General features: G+C 39.7%; 1 long non-coding RNA gene across 1 annotated transcript; it reads left to right on the top strand.

The window, feature by feature from the left end:
- Positions 1-254: 254 nt before the first annotated feature.
- Positions 255-12,543, top strand: LOC141951500 (uncharacterized). The gene is made up of 3 exons (XR_012631367.1): positions 255-348; positions 12,106-12,230; positions 12,483-12,543. It is a non-coding gene; the product is annotated as an uncharacterized LOC141951500 (long non-coding RNA).
- Positions 12,544-18,401: the final 5,858 nt, after the last annotated feature.

The raw sequence follows: 18,401 nt of genomic DNA, 5'->3' as shown, positions 1-18,401 counted from the left end.
GCACGGGTGTAGTGGCAAGCTCTCAAACCCAGAGGATGTCACTGGTAAGACAAGCACCTAAGAGAAACTAGCCGATAGCAACAAAGCCTGCTGAGTTTTTAAAAAAAAAAAAAATTCTGCGAAAGGTCAGGGACAGAGGAAACGGGAATCTGCCAAGTCTGGCCTGCTTGGTGGCAGACACCCTCTTTTTTTGGTTTCATCTTCAGGCAGCTGTAAAAAACAAGCGCCCTCCCTCCCTCCCCCTTCCTGGCGATGCAGGCGTTTGCTGGGCCTTCTGCTGGGACATGAAGAGTCTTCCTCATTCAGTGCGCCGCAGCGGGACGCCGGGAGAAGCGGGATCCAATTAAGGTGGGGCCCAGCCTTACCCAGAACATGGGATTCATGGGAGAGGCAGTGACACTATTGAGCTCTTGCAAAATCATTAAGGAAACTTTTTCATATGAGAGGCTACTCCTGGTTATCAGAAAAGAAAAAATAAGTTCATTTAACAGCACAAGAAAGTGAAGATTATTTTAGTTCAGGCCTGCCAGTGTAAAACTGTAAGCATTTTAACTTAGACCTGCTTTGAAAGGCATAAAAACTAAATAGGATCACAACTTTTCATTAAATTGTTGCTTAAATTGTTCCTGTTTTCTGGTCTGCAGTTGCTCAGGCCCCTGAAAATTTGGCACCAGAAAGAACTCTCAAGAATATAGCTTTCCACTTATAGAAAGGCTATATATGTTCCCCACAGAGAGCCGAACCTAAAGCTGAGAGCATGCTCTATATTGTCATTAGATTGTCATCAGTGGTTGCACTGGGAACCGAAATGGGAGGAGTATGCCAACTATTTTTTTTTTTACTGTTTTATTTAATAAAACCCAGTGAACCATGTGCTTAAAGTTAAGCACATGTTTAAAGTGCTTAAGGAAATAGGAATGGCTTAACGTATGTCTTTGGAGGGACAGAGTTGATAAGACAGATTACAGTTTTACCACAGAACTGACACAAAAATGGATTCAAAACCCCTTTTGAACTAAAACCAGCTATAATACAACCTTTGTCTACACCAAAGACTTCTGGCTTTGTAACCAGCAAACTGGATTTTTATTACATAAATTTCCCCCAAAAATGTTAACTGTGCCCTCATACCATTTTTGTTAGCTCTTCTGAAAACAAATCATAAAGTCTGTTTTATATGGTTCTGACATCCTTGGTACGGACCAAGTGGTGACTTTAAACTACTCCAGTTATATTAATATAACTTCATTGATGACTCTTCATTTTGGAAAACAGGCAGTCAGCTAAGTACAGTTGTGTAATACTAATTCAGTAAGCTAGAAAAATTGCCCATGTAGGCAAGCCCACATGACTTAGTCTTGGCATATAATCCCGTAGTGTTGGCAAACAGGGTTTCTGGGGAAAAGGACTTGTCTTTCTCTTTTAGCATTTTACAGTGTCTAGCTCAAAAGCTCCTGATCCACGACCGCATGGATTAATTAATATTAATAATTTCATTATTAATAACATTATTAATTGGGAAGCTACAGCTAGTCCCAGCACATTCTCTCCACTGCAACCTACCAGAAGCCCTGCGGAGCTTCACGCTGGCGTGTTCCAGAGGGACAGCACAGTATGTGTGAATAGAAAACCACACACAAAATGAGGGGACAGCAGGGTACCCTAAAGGAGCAATATAAGGAGGACCCACCTATTCAGGCCAAACCTGCCTGTCTCCCCTACTTGTGCTGCCAAAGCAATAGTGGAATGAGAATTTAAAGCATGTGGTGGGGTTGCCTGGTGTGATGTCCAAGCTCAGCAGGGCATCAAAAGACAGCAGGCACAATATGCCCAGCCCAGCCCCAATACACCAAACTGACCCCACGTAAGTAAGGAGCAAGATTAAGGCAGTTTGAGAGTGACCACACGTGCCATTATCTGGCCAGGAGAGAGCTAGTAACAGCCTCAGGTAAGAGGTAAGGAGCCTTGCCCACCAGTTCAGCCACAGCCAGAGCAGCACATTTGTCCACAACTTGAGTTTCTTTCCTTTTCTGCCAGCCCTCTCTCTCCCCTACCAACACCAAAAAAATGTCAGTATTAAAATTAGAGGTTGTTAGGCAACTTAGCTAAATTTATATCCATACTCAGCACTCTACTTCTTCCTTAAGGGAACAGCTTTCCTATCGGAGGGCTGTTGGTTTATATCTATCATTCTCTTTTCCAGCCTGCACAATGGTAAACACCTGTTCATTTAGCAGCTGATGGAAGACATAATAGCTGTGTAACTGTAAATAGTCAGCAGCTGTAAACGTTGATGCAAATCATACCTAAATGATTGAAAGAGCTGACAGAGCCTATTATGCATCCTGCGAGCAACGCCGCTCCGCTCTTGTGGCATTTCATTTTTCCTGAGCAGTGACAAGCCTGGTTTTGCTCAAGTTAGGGGATGGAAGTACATTCTTCATTAGATCTAAGAATCTGTAACACCTTACTCCTGTGGTTAAAGTTTTAAAGTGATCTTTTGATAAGAATTACTGTGCTCTGGCTCCTGTCCCAGCTCTGCTGAGGGCAGAGGCTGAAAGATATATTTGAAGTTCCAATGCTAGAAAATTAGTTGCGGGTGGAGGAGAATGGCGAAACCGCCTGTTCTAACTGAAAATGACACTAGTTTCAAAAATATCTATGGTAACACCATTCAGCAAAATCATTTTTAAAAACAGATCAATGCAGGCAAACTACCTCTCTCAGGAGTTTTTTGGCTCAATGCTTACTATGCCAAAACAGGGAACAGCTTTAACTGAAACACACACATGCACACACATCCCCTCCTGGCATACTGCTTTTCACAGCTAGTAGGAAGTAGTATGGTTTAACAGATAAATCACTAGAGCGGAGTTCAGGAAGTTTTAGCTGTATCAGTGCTATTAACTCGAGTTGTGTCCCGCTCCTCAGGAAAGAGCCCTTGGGGTGCTTGTGATGTGGGGGACGGGGCAGCACTCGCTCGGCACGCTCTGCTATCCTGGCTGCCTGACACTTATCCTACCCGTCTGCCTTGTCTCCTGAAGGCAGTACTGGCAGGTTTTTTGTACACAGCAATGTTTTGCTGCTGAGGGTCAAACATGTTTTTCAAGCAGTTCCTCAGCTGTGGCCATGGCGTTTGTCTTTCCACGCCAGAGCCACTGGAGCTCACCTCTGCCAAACTCCTCTGCAATGAGGGGAAAAGCTGATGCGGCATCGCCAAAACACACTGGGGAGTTCACACAGAGGGGACAGTGGAGGTGTGTGGCATTCTGCTGCAGCAGCTGCTCCCAGGGAAGCCATCCAGGGTCTGTGCTGCCACTGGGAGCGGTGGCACCACCTCTCCCTGTCCCCTCTTTCTTATGCTTGCGGGGATGCCAGACCAGGGAACTGATCTGGCAGAGGATGAACACAGACACAGGGAGGATTTATGCCAGATTAAAGCTACTGTAAAACCACAGCCTGAAGGCTTATGTTTACATTAAAAAAGCCACCCAAAAATGTCATAACCCGATTCAGCACGACTACACTGAGAAGTGTTTCTTCTGAAGACCTGCCCAGTATCTTGTAAACACCTTATAGAAATTAACTAAATTAATCTAAATTCAGAGATCCAGGTTCAATATGTTTCTGCATCATTCATTGCCCAGATAAAATATTTATGAGTAGGGATTTTATTATTGCATTACATGTTTTTATAAAGTCTATTTTAAAGAAAGAAACCTATAAAATAGGAAATTACATTTTTAAGCACACTTCTTTATCAATGACTTAGAATCTTGTGAATTTTACCTTTTAACCAATGATACAATGTTATCTGTGACAACACAAAAACCTGTAAAACATAATTACTTGCAAAACATGACTTGTAAATATTTTTACACTAAATATTGCTTATTTAAATACCGAATAATTAATTTAATGTCATAAAGTAATGTGCTACGTTATAAATAACTGCTTTGTCTAAGCTGCATGTCTTCTTTCTTTCTGGCTCCCTCTTCCTCCTACTCCAGTAGTGTCAAATTGCATTGAAGTCAATTAAGAACTGCTCATTTATTATACACACCTTGTTAAAGCAAGAAGGATAATTGAATGCCAAGACTCCCTTTCCTTCATGTCCATGATTTAAAGTAACACGATAGGTAATAAGGATTTTTGAGATTAGATGGCTTATAAATAGATGTATAGGATTTTTTTTTTTTAAAAGGCCCCATTGTAAGAAGGCCCATTTCTTTGATTTTAACTATTGAAGTGTGCATTAACCTGTGGGGCTGATGTTGCAGGGACAGGGGGATTAAGCCCTTTTTTTGAATTTCTGTAAGTGAAAGGTTTTACTGGAGGAGAACGAGGAGGGTGGCAAAGGCAAAAAGACAGCTGGGGAATGAATGATGAGCAGAGCCCTTTGTGCCACCATTTGGTTTTAACACTAGGACTGCTGTGAAATGGTGGCTCTTGCTAATGCAGTGGCAGCACAAAAATATCCCAGCTGTGATCCCTTCTGGTTAAGCAAGGTGACGAGAGAAAAAGAATCTCTAAAACATCTTTCTGACAATTCTTGCTTTTGACAATTATGAATACAGAATGAAAAATAAACTTCTGTTTCTTATGCATACATGGGTCAGTCCACCTGTACTATGTCAACATTACCAAAAAGACTAAGGTTGAACTATTAAAAAGTGCTCTGTTGCAACACCCAAACCTGGATTCCATCTAACAACTTTGTATTATTAAATAATAACATCTAAGAGATTCTGGAGAGGTACCTTGGACCCAGACAGCCAGACTCATGGAAACAAGTTTAGTTTTACTGGCCTGAAAGCAAATGGAAAGCCCTGGTAGCCTTATCCATTGTAATGGAGAAAGCTGCATCTGGGCAGTGATGATTTGTCTATGGGTATGCATGAGGAAGTCTCCCTTTTAGGAAAATCTCCTATTTCATAAGTGTCTTTTGCCAGAAAAGTAGAAAGATTTTAAACATAAAATAAAGGCATTTCCCCGCCCAGCATCTGTTTTCATACTGCTTTCTTTTAGACCACTTTCCTGTACAAGCAAAAATCTGAATAGTGACTCCCCCCCCCCCCCCCCCCCAAATGTGCATACAGATCAAATAAAATAAGGTTCGGACTCCTGAAATTTGCACCCATAAATTACAGTTCAGACAAGAAAGCCTTGCCCAAGCCACGGTGAAAAACATATCCTTAAACGTTTCTTCCTTCTAAGCAAGAGCAGTCTGGTTCATTCAAGGTGACTCATTTAAATACATATTTAAGGCCAAATGTCATTCCACTATTATTTATTAGCTGAACACAAAGTCCCCAAACAGAATTGGAAAGCCACAATCCCAAACTAGAGGAGTTTGCAATGCACTCACTACAGATTTATTCTGCCGTTTCTGAGAGAGAAATTTACTCCAGAGGCTTTAAAATATTAATTCTCAGGTGTAATAAAAAAACAAATAAACAAACTTGAAGAACAGTTACCGGTTCCACATACCAGCTGTCTGGTACAGTTAAATATGTTGGATGTTTTCTGAACCAATACGAAGCAATTAGGCTCGATTGTGGTTTAATGATTCTCCAAATGCCTTTTTTGTTCTGTTCCTTTGTCCTGAGGGTTCTGCCTATCACATCGGACCCAGCCGAGGGCGGATGATAAAGGGCACATGTTTGATTGGGAGGTTTGAATAAGAATTCATTCCTCACAGCTTTTTCCCCTCAAGGAAATAATGGTATGAAGTAAATAAATAAACAAGCAAACAATTAAGAAACTGCCTCTGTCCTATTTCCTTGAAGAAAGCAAAGTTTTTGTTTTTGTTTTTGTTTTTTTTTTTCTATATTATTTTTATTTTCCTGCTTTTCCTATGGGTCTCTTCCCCCAGACAGCCCCTCCTGGGCAGCGGGGCAGTTTAGTGTATTAAAGGTTTCAGATGCTGATGTTTAAATGTTTTCAACGAATATGTTAATTACAATGGACAAGCCTTTAGCACTCTGCTGAAACAGCAGCCTGAACATTGTCTATTTAGCAGATCCTATAAGGTGATGACAGCTCACTAGGAGTTGATAAACGCCATTCCTTAGGAAGATAAATGTAAACCAAACCTCAAACCTCTGGCAATTTATTCACAAATCCAATTATTTTACAGTAACGTTTTACATTTAAGGGATTGTGAATTTTAAAAAGTAACAATAGAACTTGGGCTTGGCTTTTATTTGTAACCATTGAGAAAAACGTGATATAAAATGCAAAAGTCAAAACAAAAGAAGGTTAGGAGGAAGACATTAATATTCTCTACTTGTATGGGTCCCGGCTCCCTGCTGCGATGACTTCACATGCTCGTTGTAATAACTGACTCCAAGCAAGTCCAGAACTGCAGAGCAAGTCCCTATCTTTTTCAAAGTAATAATATCTTTAAAACACTTGAAGGAGCAGATGGATTTCAGAGCTTATCTAGCGAGAGGGCTACCGCATAACTACCATGAGCACACTCACACGAAGGTGGACTCTTAGCTTCGCTGGGATCCCCCAACCCAGATGCCCCACAGCCGACTGTAGGATTTGGTCAGCCACATAGCTTACAGGTGTCAGACCATGTTCATCAGACCCTGACAAACACAGGAACCACGAGAGGAGCAACTGAGCATTTTTTAAAGTACAAAACTTCAATTAACGTCCCATGCTACTGCAGAAGCAGCAGTTGCCCAAGGGTGTGAATATCCTCTCACTTTCCAGGGAGCTGGTGACATTACAGATCAGATCTTTCTTGCATGGATTTGCACATCACAGCATCCCCACCCAAATCTCTGGTCCTCAAGAACATTCGGTGGAGTTGGGGCAATACCTGGAAAATTTAATTCTATAAACCATTTTGGCAGCTTGGTACAGGACCATAATTCTGCTTAAAGATGTTTCAGGGCCATTATGCCCTTTTTACAGATAGATTCTCATATAATATTATGGTTATTTTTAAAAATGAGACGATTCATATTTTACTAGCAGACTAAAATATGCTTTAGTGGTTTTAACTTTCTGTGGAAACCTCAGGCTTTGGTCATGAGAACGCTAGGTGCAATTCTCTGTTAACTTTAGAAAATGACATTTGTGGGAGCCATGAAATGGAAATTGCTGACATGCACACCACAAAAAAAAAAAAAAAAAAACCCGACCATAACCCCTGCTGTTTTCTTTTTGAACATAACTGCATGTAAACACAGCGAGACAAAAGCCCAGCACAGGCACTGGAAGATGTTTGGTCAGTTGTGCTGTGTAATACTGTTGGCACATACAGATCTGCTCTTTTTTTTCTTCTTTTCTTTCTTCTCCAGTGTTCATGCACTAAAGTGCTCATAGTTTTTTGCATACCTGAATCTCATAAACTAAATATTTGCTGTGCACATACAATGTGGGTCAATGCAGGATCAAAAAGTTAAGGGCCTCAATTCAGAGCTTTCCTTTGTGAATCCTGAAGTTCAGTTAAGTGATATTTTTTGGCACTAGTTCTAAAAGAATAATCCTTTGGATTGTATATTTTCAGGAATATATCCCCTAGCAAAAAAAGCCCGCTCCAAAAACAAAATGGGCTGCTTCTTGAGAATACTGCTCTCAATTATAAGAAGGATAATTGTGTTTTGGGATAAGCAAGGAAACACTTCTGTGCTGGGATATCAGGAACTGAAACCATGAATAAATAGAGACCCAAGATACATATAAGTGTGCCTCAAGTCATGACATATTCTGTTATAGCTTTGATGAAAATTGCACCACGGATAAATCTGGCACACTGGAAGGACACATACTCAACCGGCTTTGGAAACCCTTCAACTGGTACTGAAACACTGGGATGTTCCACTTGTATATGCAATACACCATCACATAATTGCACGAAACTTTCTCAAATTCATCCTGCGCTATATTTTTTTACCTACTAAAAATAAATGGAGCTACATCTGTCTATCTGAGCCTGCTGGGAAAGGACGTGTAGGTGTATGAAGCTGTAAGGCAGCCTGTGCTTTGAACAGGTAGTGCTTGCTGCTATCCCAGACCGGCAGCTCAGAAAGCACATAAAAGTAAACCTGCCGTCATCCAGGGATGAGGTCCCTGAATACTCTTGCTTCTGCAGTGCTATCCCAACCACCAGCTATACCTCAGTTAAAATACGCTTTTTATTGATTCTCCAAATTGACAGTAATATATAACTGCATTTATATGCTTATGTAGGTATAGAAGTGTTCATGCAGTCTCCACGTGAGGCTCCTACAGTGAAAATTCTATCTCAATTGATAAATTGAATTTAATTATTATATCTGTTGACCAAGCAGAACCACATCTAAGACAGAAATTTCTTATTCTGATTTCAAGAAGGAGCATGTGATGAGAGAATCACTCGCTCTACATAGTTTAAAATTCTTTCATACCAATTGCTCTACTTGTTCGGCTCTCATGGAGGTTTGAAATAGGTGCCACACGCATGGATTTGATTCATAAAGATTTCAGACACACATTGTGTGAAACCATTTAGAGAGATTCAACACTTTTTTTTTTAATCGGCATCTTAATGACTCATCTGGAGTGCTTGCACACAAACTCACACAAAAACCCCTCAAGCAATGACTTACAGTAAAAATGTTTAGGGTATGTGTCAATGACTGCAGAATGGGTAGCATTATAATTTGTTAAAAGCTATTTGGTGTCTGGGCAAGATTTCTGACTAAGAAATACTTCCTATTAACTGAAATATTTTGGGGTATTTTCATTGGGAAAATTTGAAACATATTGTCATCTACTGCATCGGCGTACAGAAGGGAAATTTCATCATTCCCACTGACGTTAAATTTGTTCATCTGCATGCATGAAAGGTGGGAGTCCTTCTTTAGCCAAAGCTCTACTGATTTCAGCATTTTTATTCTACATCAGCTGCTCTGACCATAGGCAGCAGAGCCCAGTTCCTCAAAAGGTGCTATGCAGAATTTGTTATTAAAGCAGTTTTATCAAGGAAGTTACCAGTGTCCCCATGGCTGAGGTAGAAACACTGAGGCACAGATTACATGATTTTCTCGAGATCACAAGTTAATTCAGTATCACAGAACAGAGACTTCCTAACTCCAATTACAAACCCTATGTAGTAGCCTATTTCGAATTAATTTTTAGTTGGTGCAGTTTCTGTATTCTGAACAATGGAGGGTCTCCCAAATTCCAGCTAAATATTTTGTCCCACTCAGGCACATAACTGCTTTCTAATTATCCACCCCATTTCTTGGTGTAATATAACAGCCAAATTATCTTCAGTTGTAAGCATCCTATTTCTGATTGTTGATTTTTTTCCACATATTAACACTTCAAACTTATGAAACTTATAGTAAAAATTAACATTTATGCCCTGATTTATATTACATCTATTTTAATTGTAATGTAAGAATGGCAATAGACAAATAGCAACAAGAGCATCACAGCTGTAAATAGTATATTACTTTGCATAAAAATGTGTTATTTATTGTTGTCCAAAAACTCCCACTCATTAAAATATTTCTTAACCCTACTGTCTTACAGAAAACATTTATAGAAAAAGCTTAATTTCTAAGAATGATATGTTACTTTTGTTTCATGCAAGTACTGTATCTAATACTGTTGCTGTTTAGGTCTTAGGTCATGGAAAGAAGAGAAAAGAAGATATTAACATATGAATGAAACACTCTCTTCAGGAGCCATGGAGTGGGAACAATATTTGCATCTACAGTTTGTTAACAGCACAGGCAAAACTGCTAGTGAAAATTCTTAAATTAGGGTTTAATGTGATGGTCTCTGTTTTCAAAAGAGAAACAAAAAGCCACCACAAAACCTATGTGCTCAGAAGTGGCTTGTTCTGTGTAAATATCACCATAAATCACCAGTGAAGACCTGAACCCCTTTTGGTTAGGTAGACAATGAACTCCTATAACAACAAATGAATCCAGAACTGCCTTGCTGCAGTCTTGGGCTCCCAACTAGGCAAATTATGCAGCTAATCAAAAGTAGAATTGCTCAAGATGCAGTAAATTCATTATATTATTTATCTGAATAAATTACTGCCTCATATAGGTACACAAATCACCATATAAAATGAGACCTCACTAGGTAAGCAACTTATCCCTAATGTTGGCCAATCTAATGTTTGGGATATTCAAGGATCTTGCAGAAGATCCCATCAATAGCAGATTTGTTTTCTAACCCACATCTGTTAATAGTGTCTTATACCTTGGAGCTTGAGAAGCTATCATTTGTTTTCTTGCCCTGTCTAACATACCTGTGGCTATTTCTGATACACATCTAACTTTTTTTGGCTTCAAGAACATCTTGTGATAATGAGTTCCATGGAATATTTGTGATGCACTGCAAAAAAGTATTTCCTTCAGCCATTTTAAACATGTCACTCATCTCTTAGCCACCTTTATTTATGAAGTACTTCTTCAAAATAAGATTGAACACAGTATTCCAGATGACATCATACCATTAACATTTTATATTTTATTTTCTATCACACTCCTTATATGGTCTAATATTTCAAAAAAGAAATTGAAATCCTGACTGAACACTGAATAGAGATCCCATTAAACTGCCCTCAATAACGCTTAGGTCTTTTTTCACACTGGTAGAGCTCACTGGAAAAAATGGACCTTTTCTGTGGAACCATATGTCAATGGAATTGTTAGTGTATTCACCAACTGTAATTATATTTAAGGATGTTGTTAAAATGAAAACAAATATGAAGACATCAGAATTTTTCACAAAAGGGAACTGTTTTCTGGAGCACCCCATCAGCTTGCTTCCAGCTTCCCAAACATTATCCTTTCCTTAGGACCAAAAAGGAGCAAAAGCTGAAGGGAATTCAGTATTTCTGAAGTTACAGCCACATATTTAGGAAAATACATATGGAATTAGGGACTATGCATTGCCAATCATTTCTGAAACTCTGTACGTAACGCCAAGAACTTAACTAAAATTTTAACTTTCAAACTCTGAGTTCGGGGCCCAATTTTCAGTGATGAGCACCCTTAGATTCTACAAAAGCCACTGTGGGCTATAGCACTTCATAAAAATCAGTCCCCATGTTGTTTATTTAATTTATTTTTAAAAGATTTTCTTTGCTTTAGTCCACTAACAACTAATTAAGCTGCCTCCAGATTAAGAGGCTGAGCCAAGAATTACAGGATATACCACATGCTTTCTCAAGGCAAATATTTACAGTTGTTTGTTGAGTTTATGTCTTTGACATCTATCTTCTACACATAGGCCATTAAAAAATGCAACATCACAAAAATCACCACATGACATTATGTGAAAGATTTGCTTTTTGAAAAGCAAGATGTATTCAACGCCAGCTTGCAAATTGTTTTGCAGATGCTATTTCTATAATGCTGGCATGGCTCCTTTTAGCAAGGGGGGTTAGTGGAGGGGGGAGAGAGAAACATAAAAGACTTAGATCAAAGATTCTTTTTTGGTAGGCAAAGGCTTCTGGCTTCTTTTTCCTAATAGAAAAAGTTTGTGATATCAGAGGAGACCGCACATCAAGCAGGGTTATGCAGCCCAGCTTTAGCATTCTCTTTATTCGTGCTTTGTGCTTGCTGCCGCTCCCTTGTCACTGCGTTGGTGTTCATGGGGGCCTCTGCGGGATATAGAGAGCACAGGCAGAAAACGCTGCAGAAATAAAGACTTCTAGTAATTTGTTTATCATTCCTGTTAAACTAACCCTATGACTGTCCTCAATAAAACTAATCCAGTGAAAGGCTCCAATGGCTTCTTGATGCTTTCAGTAATCAGAATGGTGGCATGGCAAATGCATCGCTGTGCAGGAGAAAGCAAGTTCCTCAAAGCACTGCCTGTCCTTTCTAAAATCACATACATCTATGATTTCAACAGAAGTCAGTAATGGCTTGCTCCTTTGGAAGAATCAGACAGTTGTGCAAAAAGGAATTTAAGGTAAGCAGACATATGTATAGCATGGGGCTGCCCAGAGCACTCCTCATTGCTTCAGTTCTGCAGCCATTCAAGTTTAGGGTAAAGCTCCCATTTTCTCAGTGGGCAATGCCTAGTGTTCACGTGTCTGACTGAGGCGGTGACCAAATGCTTTCCTGGCAGGTTGCAGACACGCAGCATGAGCAGATCAGGCAGTTCCCAGCATTCCTATGCTGACTCCCGCCGTGGGACTAAAGACTTGCTGAAGTCAGGCAGCTCCACTCAGACCGAGCCTGGATAACACAGGGGTATGTGCCTCTTCCAGCCAGCTCAGCAAATGGGGTTTGTCAAGTTACTAAACATATTAAAGTATTGACTTCAAAAGCCCCTGATCAGAAGATGGCGACAATGAAGGACACCATGCAAACAAATAATCTAACACTGTAGACCTGTTTAAGAGCTGGAAGAAGTGTAGAGAAGATTTTCTCTCCCTCACCCCCCTGGTTTTCAGGAAAAGGTCTTTGAACTTCTTTATCTGAACACTTATATTTTTATTACAGGAAATTAAGAGGCTGAATGATGTGTGATTCAACTGTGGATCCCTGGACATGAAATGAAGCCATAATAAAACATTTTAATATAAAATCAAAACCATAAGCTTGACTCTCTCCTACTTCTGACCTCTGCTCTAGGCAGGGGCAAGTACATAGTGGGAGCCAACAATGGCTCCTTCGCTGTATTTCCCCAGTAAGTCTTTAGACAGGTTATGTGCTGCTTTAAATTATAATACTGGCCATGAGGTTTCTAAGAGCAGATTTGTGCTGCATAACAGAAGGCAGCCCAGGGATGCCTGGCCAGTGTATGCCCGTGACAAGGTAGGATACTAGTGTGGTTCTCCATTAGCACATACAGCACGTGCACTCAGATGCCTGACTGGTTTTGAAACTCAAGCCTGTGAGTCCCAGTCCATTTAGTTTGCCTCCTCCTACCACAGTAAGATGAGACAGGGAGAAGGTCTGAGATACGGATTTTGGTCTATTCTACAGAAGGATAAAGTCAAGAAATGAGATTAGGCAAGAGAAGGTTGCTTCAAAGATTTTTTTTTTGCTTTGAATATCACTACTTGGGAAGAACAAATGCAGACACTCAGTGTCATGCTGCTGCTAGCTGAGCTGGGAGAGAAAAACATGTGAGAACTGTAAGCATTAGTCAGAGAAATCAAGCTAATGCTCTAATCAAGTACAGCTAAAATCTGTAATGTCCAATAAAAGACAATCAGCATAATTGGAAGAGTGCCAAACAACTGAACAATACAAACTTAGTTTTCCAGGGAGGGCCTCTCACATTAAACTAAAAAATTAACAAAGACTGCAGTCTGACGTTAAAGCTAAACCAGTCCAATGGCTCACCCCACTGCAAGCTCCCTTCCCCTTCCCTGTGCCAGCTTCTCTGACCACACTGATCTGGTTCAGGGAGCTAAACTAGCCAAATACTAACAATTTTTTCCTGACACTCAGGCTCCGTGAAATGACAAATTGTCAGTGCCAACACAGGGAAGTGGCAAGAATATATATCTGGGCACAGATGAGGAAAACCTTATCATTAGATTGGGTACACTCTGATGTTACTGGCAGGGCAAAGAGGAGAACAGAAGCATCCTGCTTGTACATCGTTTGGGAAACTGAACTAGAATTTGCAACAGAACAGGCCACAGCATGTGTGCAACGGCACAACAAATTTACACTAACTGCTTTGAATTTATGATCGAATTGCAGTTTTAAATCTGAATAACTAATGGTAGAAGCAAAAAAAAAAAAAAAAAGGGGGGGGGGGCGGAGACTTCCAGAACAGTTCTCCAGTGGGTCATTTACTTCTGGCTCCCTGGGCTGCCTGACCTCCAAGGGAGTGTTTGGAGTCACACTAACATTGAAATAGTGATCTGTTTCCAGCAGCCAAGCACAGTGTTTCTCTCGGTCTTTGGAAGTCTGAACAAGCCACTCTAAGAGTTCTCTGGCAAATAAATCAGGTGTACGTCTGTAAACTGGGTCCCATTTATTCATTAATTAAGACCGTAATGGAAACACAGGGGAACTCATGTGATGGCAGGAGGTTAGGCTAGATGGCTTCCTCAGGTCCCTTCCCATCTGAATTATCCTACAGCCCTATGATCCCATGAGAGTGATTTTTTTTCCTCCCTTTGATCACAACAGCTACTTTGGATAGAAACTATTCACCTGCCATCCTAGAGAAAACAACTCTTCCACCCTCCTCATGCAAGTCAATGAGGCATACAGTGGTGAGCCTGAGGGAAAAAAAAAGCGAAGATTTTCTTCAGATACCTTTTACCAGGCATGGCTAGCTAAATGGGACACCTTGCTCTGGCTCCTCACTCTTCATAGGGCATTGCTCATTCTGCCTTTCATATCAAATTTCTGCTCAGAGATCTGCTCCATATTCATGTACCAGATCTTTAGGGCAGTCCCTTCCTTATTTTTTTATTAAAATGGAAATAACAAGGGTAAACAGGGATACCAGTGTTAAGCCAGTATTACATCACCTATACTGAAGAATTAGAAAGTAACAGTTCAAAACACCCAGGACAAAAGCCACTGTCTGTCACTCTAAAATGGAATAGTCACCTGGGCACATTATACCAGAAATGTAAATACAGGTGACACAATGACATGGAGTGGGACAGCCATCCCTTGTGCAAAAGTCCGTACTTCAGCTCACGTGGTATCTACAGAAAGTGTACATTACCGACATTACGAGCCTTGGTTACTCAGAGAAGCAACACCACCAGACTTGTCAAACCTGGGCGACAAAGGCAAGCTGTACACACCCTCTGCGGGAGGGATGGCAGGGTGAGAAAGCAACGTGAGAGATTGATTAGCACTGAAAAGTGATACCCAAAGAGGGCAGAAACAAGACATGGAGAAGTGAAGTGATACAGAAACAGAGAGAAGGAAATAGAGGAAAACAAAAAACCCAAACCCAAAGGTTGTTTTTCTGTTACTCAAATCTGAAGTGAAGTTTGTTCTTGTTCTATGTGGTCTTTGCCTTCCTTTACACTCCTGCCAGCATATATGCTGTCCAGAGAGTTCAAATTTATGGTCAGAAGCCAAGAGGATGCAAAGGACAGCAGAACAGGGACTGTTGATTTTGATGCAGCACCTGCAACAGTGTGTCCAACAATTAAAAAAAAAAAAAAAAAGACACATCTATTGAAAGAGCTGATACTACAGCATCTTTGTCACTGCTTCAGAATCAATTCATCCACCTGTAGCGTTTAGCTTTCCATTTACATTTAAAAGGATGTGAAATATACAGTAACAAAACAGTATTAGAACAAATAAGCCCAAGGAGACAACTGAAAGAGGAAGTGAAAGTCTTGAAAAATAAAAATGAGACACAGCATTCGTCTCTGACAGTATTTGCTGATACATTCAAATTGAAATGTCATATGGAAATGGTGCGATTTTTGCCTTAGATATGAGTGAACTTGTCTGTCAGTGCTTTCCGCTTATCCTCAGTAGTCCACACGTGAATGAAACTGAGGACTTCGAAGGTGGGTAACCTGTTATCAGCCTTCCAGGCATAATGCCACAAAACCAAAGCTCTTCTATGCTATGGGAAATCTTGGAGTAGTTTTTATTTCCATTCCAAATTAGAAGTAAAGGAAATTTGAAAACATCAGAAGTTTGCCATGAAACCCAATAAACTCTCTATCAGCCAGCTGTGCTAGAAATGCTTTTCCCAACCATCCAACCAAGAAGCTCCCATGTGTAGCTCACTTAGTTATTTTTCCGAAGACCATAACCGTGTTGGACCACACGAGCAGAAGCACATGGTGCTATGCTGGTTTGCGTAACTGAAACACGCCTTCTTCGCAACCTTCCGCTCTCACATGGCAGAGAAAACAGTGGCAGCTACTGAGCCAAGGGTACTATGTGGCCAACTCCCATCTCCAGTGGGGAGAAGATAGCCGGATACTTTATGTCCTTGGTGTACCACTTCGAAATGGCTTGTGTATCACTAGCAGATCTGGGCTTGTGTTTAGACATTCACAGTTTAGTTTACAACTACTAAAATACTACAAATAATACTATAAATAAACCACTACAAAATAGCCCCTAGAAGCCCTGAACTTGATTGATCAGAGTCCTAAGATATCCCAAGTCTTTCACGATCCAAATGCAGATACCAAACAGAAGGTGAAAGTCAGATAACAACCAGGAAAAGGAACCAGTCTTCCCCAAATCCCGGACATCGCATGTTGCCTAGATCATATCACCTGTGCATACAGCTTGCACGGACCAATCACTACAGGCCTTTTACTTCATGTTGGAGCATCTACAAGCTGTCATCAAGTATTTATAGCTTCGGCCAGACTTTAGTGCAGTGCAAGCAGATTGTCAGGTATTAGAGTGAGTTAATTTATTCAGGAGTTGAACTCTTCAAAGTCTGGGGAATTCTTCTCAATTCATCATCCAAACATCACTTCAATTCATATTGTGTATTTGAAGCCTCAGCCTGTTATCTGGGTTATCAGAAGTCTGTTGACCTTTTCTAAGCACCTCTAAATCTATCAGCAAAACTCAAGAACAGAACAATGATTATGACAGCTGTAATACAGAAGTTGTCTTTAACTTCCATGGATACATGCAAGATATGGCCTTTTTATTAAAAAAAAATATTTTAAGAAGAGACCTGAAAGTGGGCTTCTCCTGATCACTAATGCTATTTAGAAATACATCTCCTAAACCTCAGCACTTTCTGATAGATACAGACTTAATGAAGTAACTATCAAAATAGCCAAGAAGACCAAAGTGTAACAGTCAAGAAGAGAAGGGATTTCTACATCTAAATAACATACAACAAATGGTGTTAATTTTGTTAAACACTTTAAAAAAAGTTACTGACTTACATGTTAATGAAGGGACATCCTGGCTATGTCCAAACTGCCCTGCCACTTCAAGTAATGCAAGAAATTACAACAAACATTTTCACACTTCTTCAGACAGGACAAAAGCTTTGTTGCTGTTAAAATAAAAGCAAACACAAAACCAAAAAACCCACAAAAGAGAAGAAATTAAAGACAAAATATTTTTTAGAAGTGCCTAGTTCTTCTCAAAATAAACACAAACAAAAGCTCAACAAGCCCCTTTTGCCAACTGCCACTTTGTAGGCCTTTATAATTAGAAAGAATAATTTTAAAAGCCATTAAAAATCCTTTGCTGATATTTTCAGTGTCTTTTCAGTTATACTGTATAAATCGCCTGAACAAATCTCCTACATTACCCACCATCTTTATTTAGGAAGCTTTTCTGAGGTTATTTCTAGGAAAAAGAAACTAGGAAATTACAATATTTGCTGTTGTTTCAGTACCGTGGATTTTTTTTTTTTCCTTCTTCTAATGTGGTCATCCAGAGATGAGTGGAATGTACAGGAGCAACCCAATACTCAGAAGAATAAAGTTCAGAAATAATTTTATCACAGACCCCAGAAAAATGCAAGCCTGGTAATTTTTCCTAATTCCTTCTGCCACGAAATAGAAATGCTTTCTGGTTCATTGAGCAAATTGGTGGGTCTGAATTCCAGAAATTCAGATATCTTCACAAAGGCAGCATTATGACCGAACAGGTTACGTGTTCAGAATTCTGGCTGGCTGCCACTTTGTTAATAAATACAAGTGTTGAATTCAACTGGATTTAAAGATTGTGTTCTTTGCTTGAGCAAGTCTGAAAGTGCCAGAGTCGTAAAATTATCGTTGTAGCTCGCGCTTTGAAACTCAGAGACACCATCGCAGATAAAAACTGTCTCTGATCCTGCAAAGAGAATCAGATGGGCAGGTCTCACACTGAGCCCAGCTGACTTCAGTGACCTTAAACAGAGGTTTGCTGCATGGAACTATAAAAAGATTGCACAACTTGTAACAAATTAAACACTCAGATAAACTACAAAACATATTTAATCTGGATTTTAATTTTTTTACTACTAATTTTAGAAATAGACAAAGCAGTAAAAAACATGATTATAGATCAGAGCTAAAGATGTTTCTTTTTGGGTTCTCTGTGCTCTATTAAAAAGAATTTCATTTTATTCAATAAAATGGATTATATTCCATCATCAACAGAAATCAACTAGAGCTTCAATAAAACCCTCCCAACAGTTGTTTGGTATTTTGTGTGGGGTTCTTTTTTAGTTAAAATGTGAATAATTGATTGATTGATTGATTTTAAAAAAATTCTTCTGTGTCTTAATTACACAGGATAACATTTATATTTTATATTATACAATGGCAGTTATCAGAGCTGAACAATTCCAGGCAAGTGATCTATTTTCCTATCTCCTCTAGTTCATCAAAAAAATCTGACTTACTCAAAATATATTCATTATTCAAAATTAGTCAGTAAGTACTATTTGCAATTAGTGGTTAATAACTAGACAGATTTTTTTTCCCTGTGTGCAGAATTACC

This window comes from Strix uralensis, chromosome 18 (assembly GCF_047716275.1).
Source record: "Strix uralensis isolate ZFMK-TIS-50842 chromosome 18, bStrUra1, whole genome shotgun sequence".
NCBI lineage: Eukaryota > Metazoa > Chordata > Aves > Strigiformes > Strigidae > Strix > Strix uralensis.
Note: the sequence above shows the minus strand (reverse complement) of the source record. Positions and strands in the feature narration are given on the sequence as shown.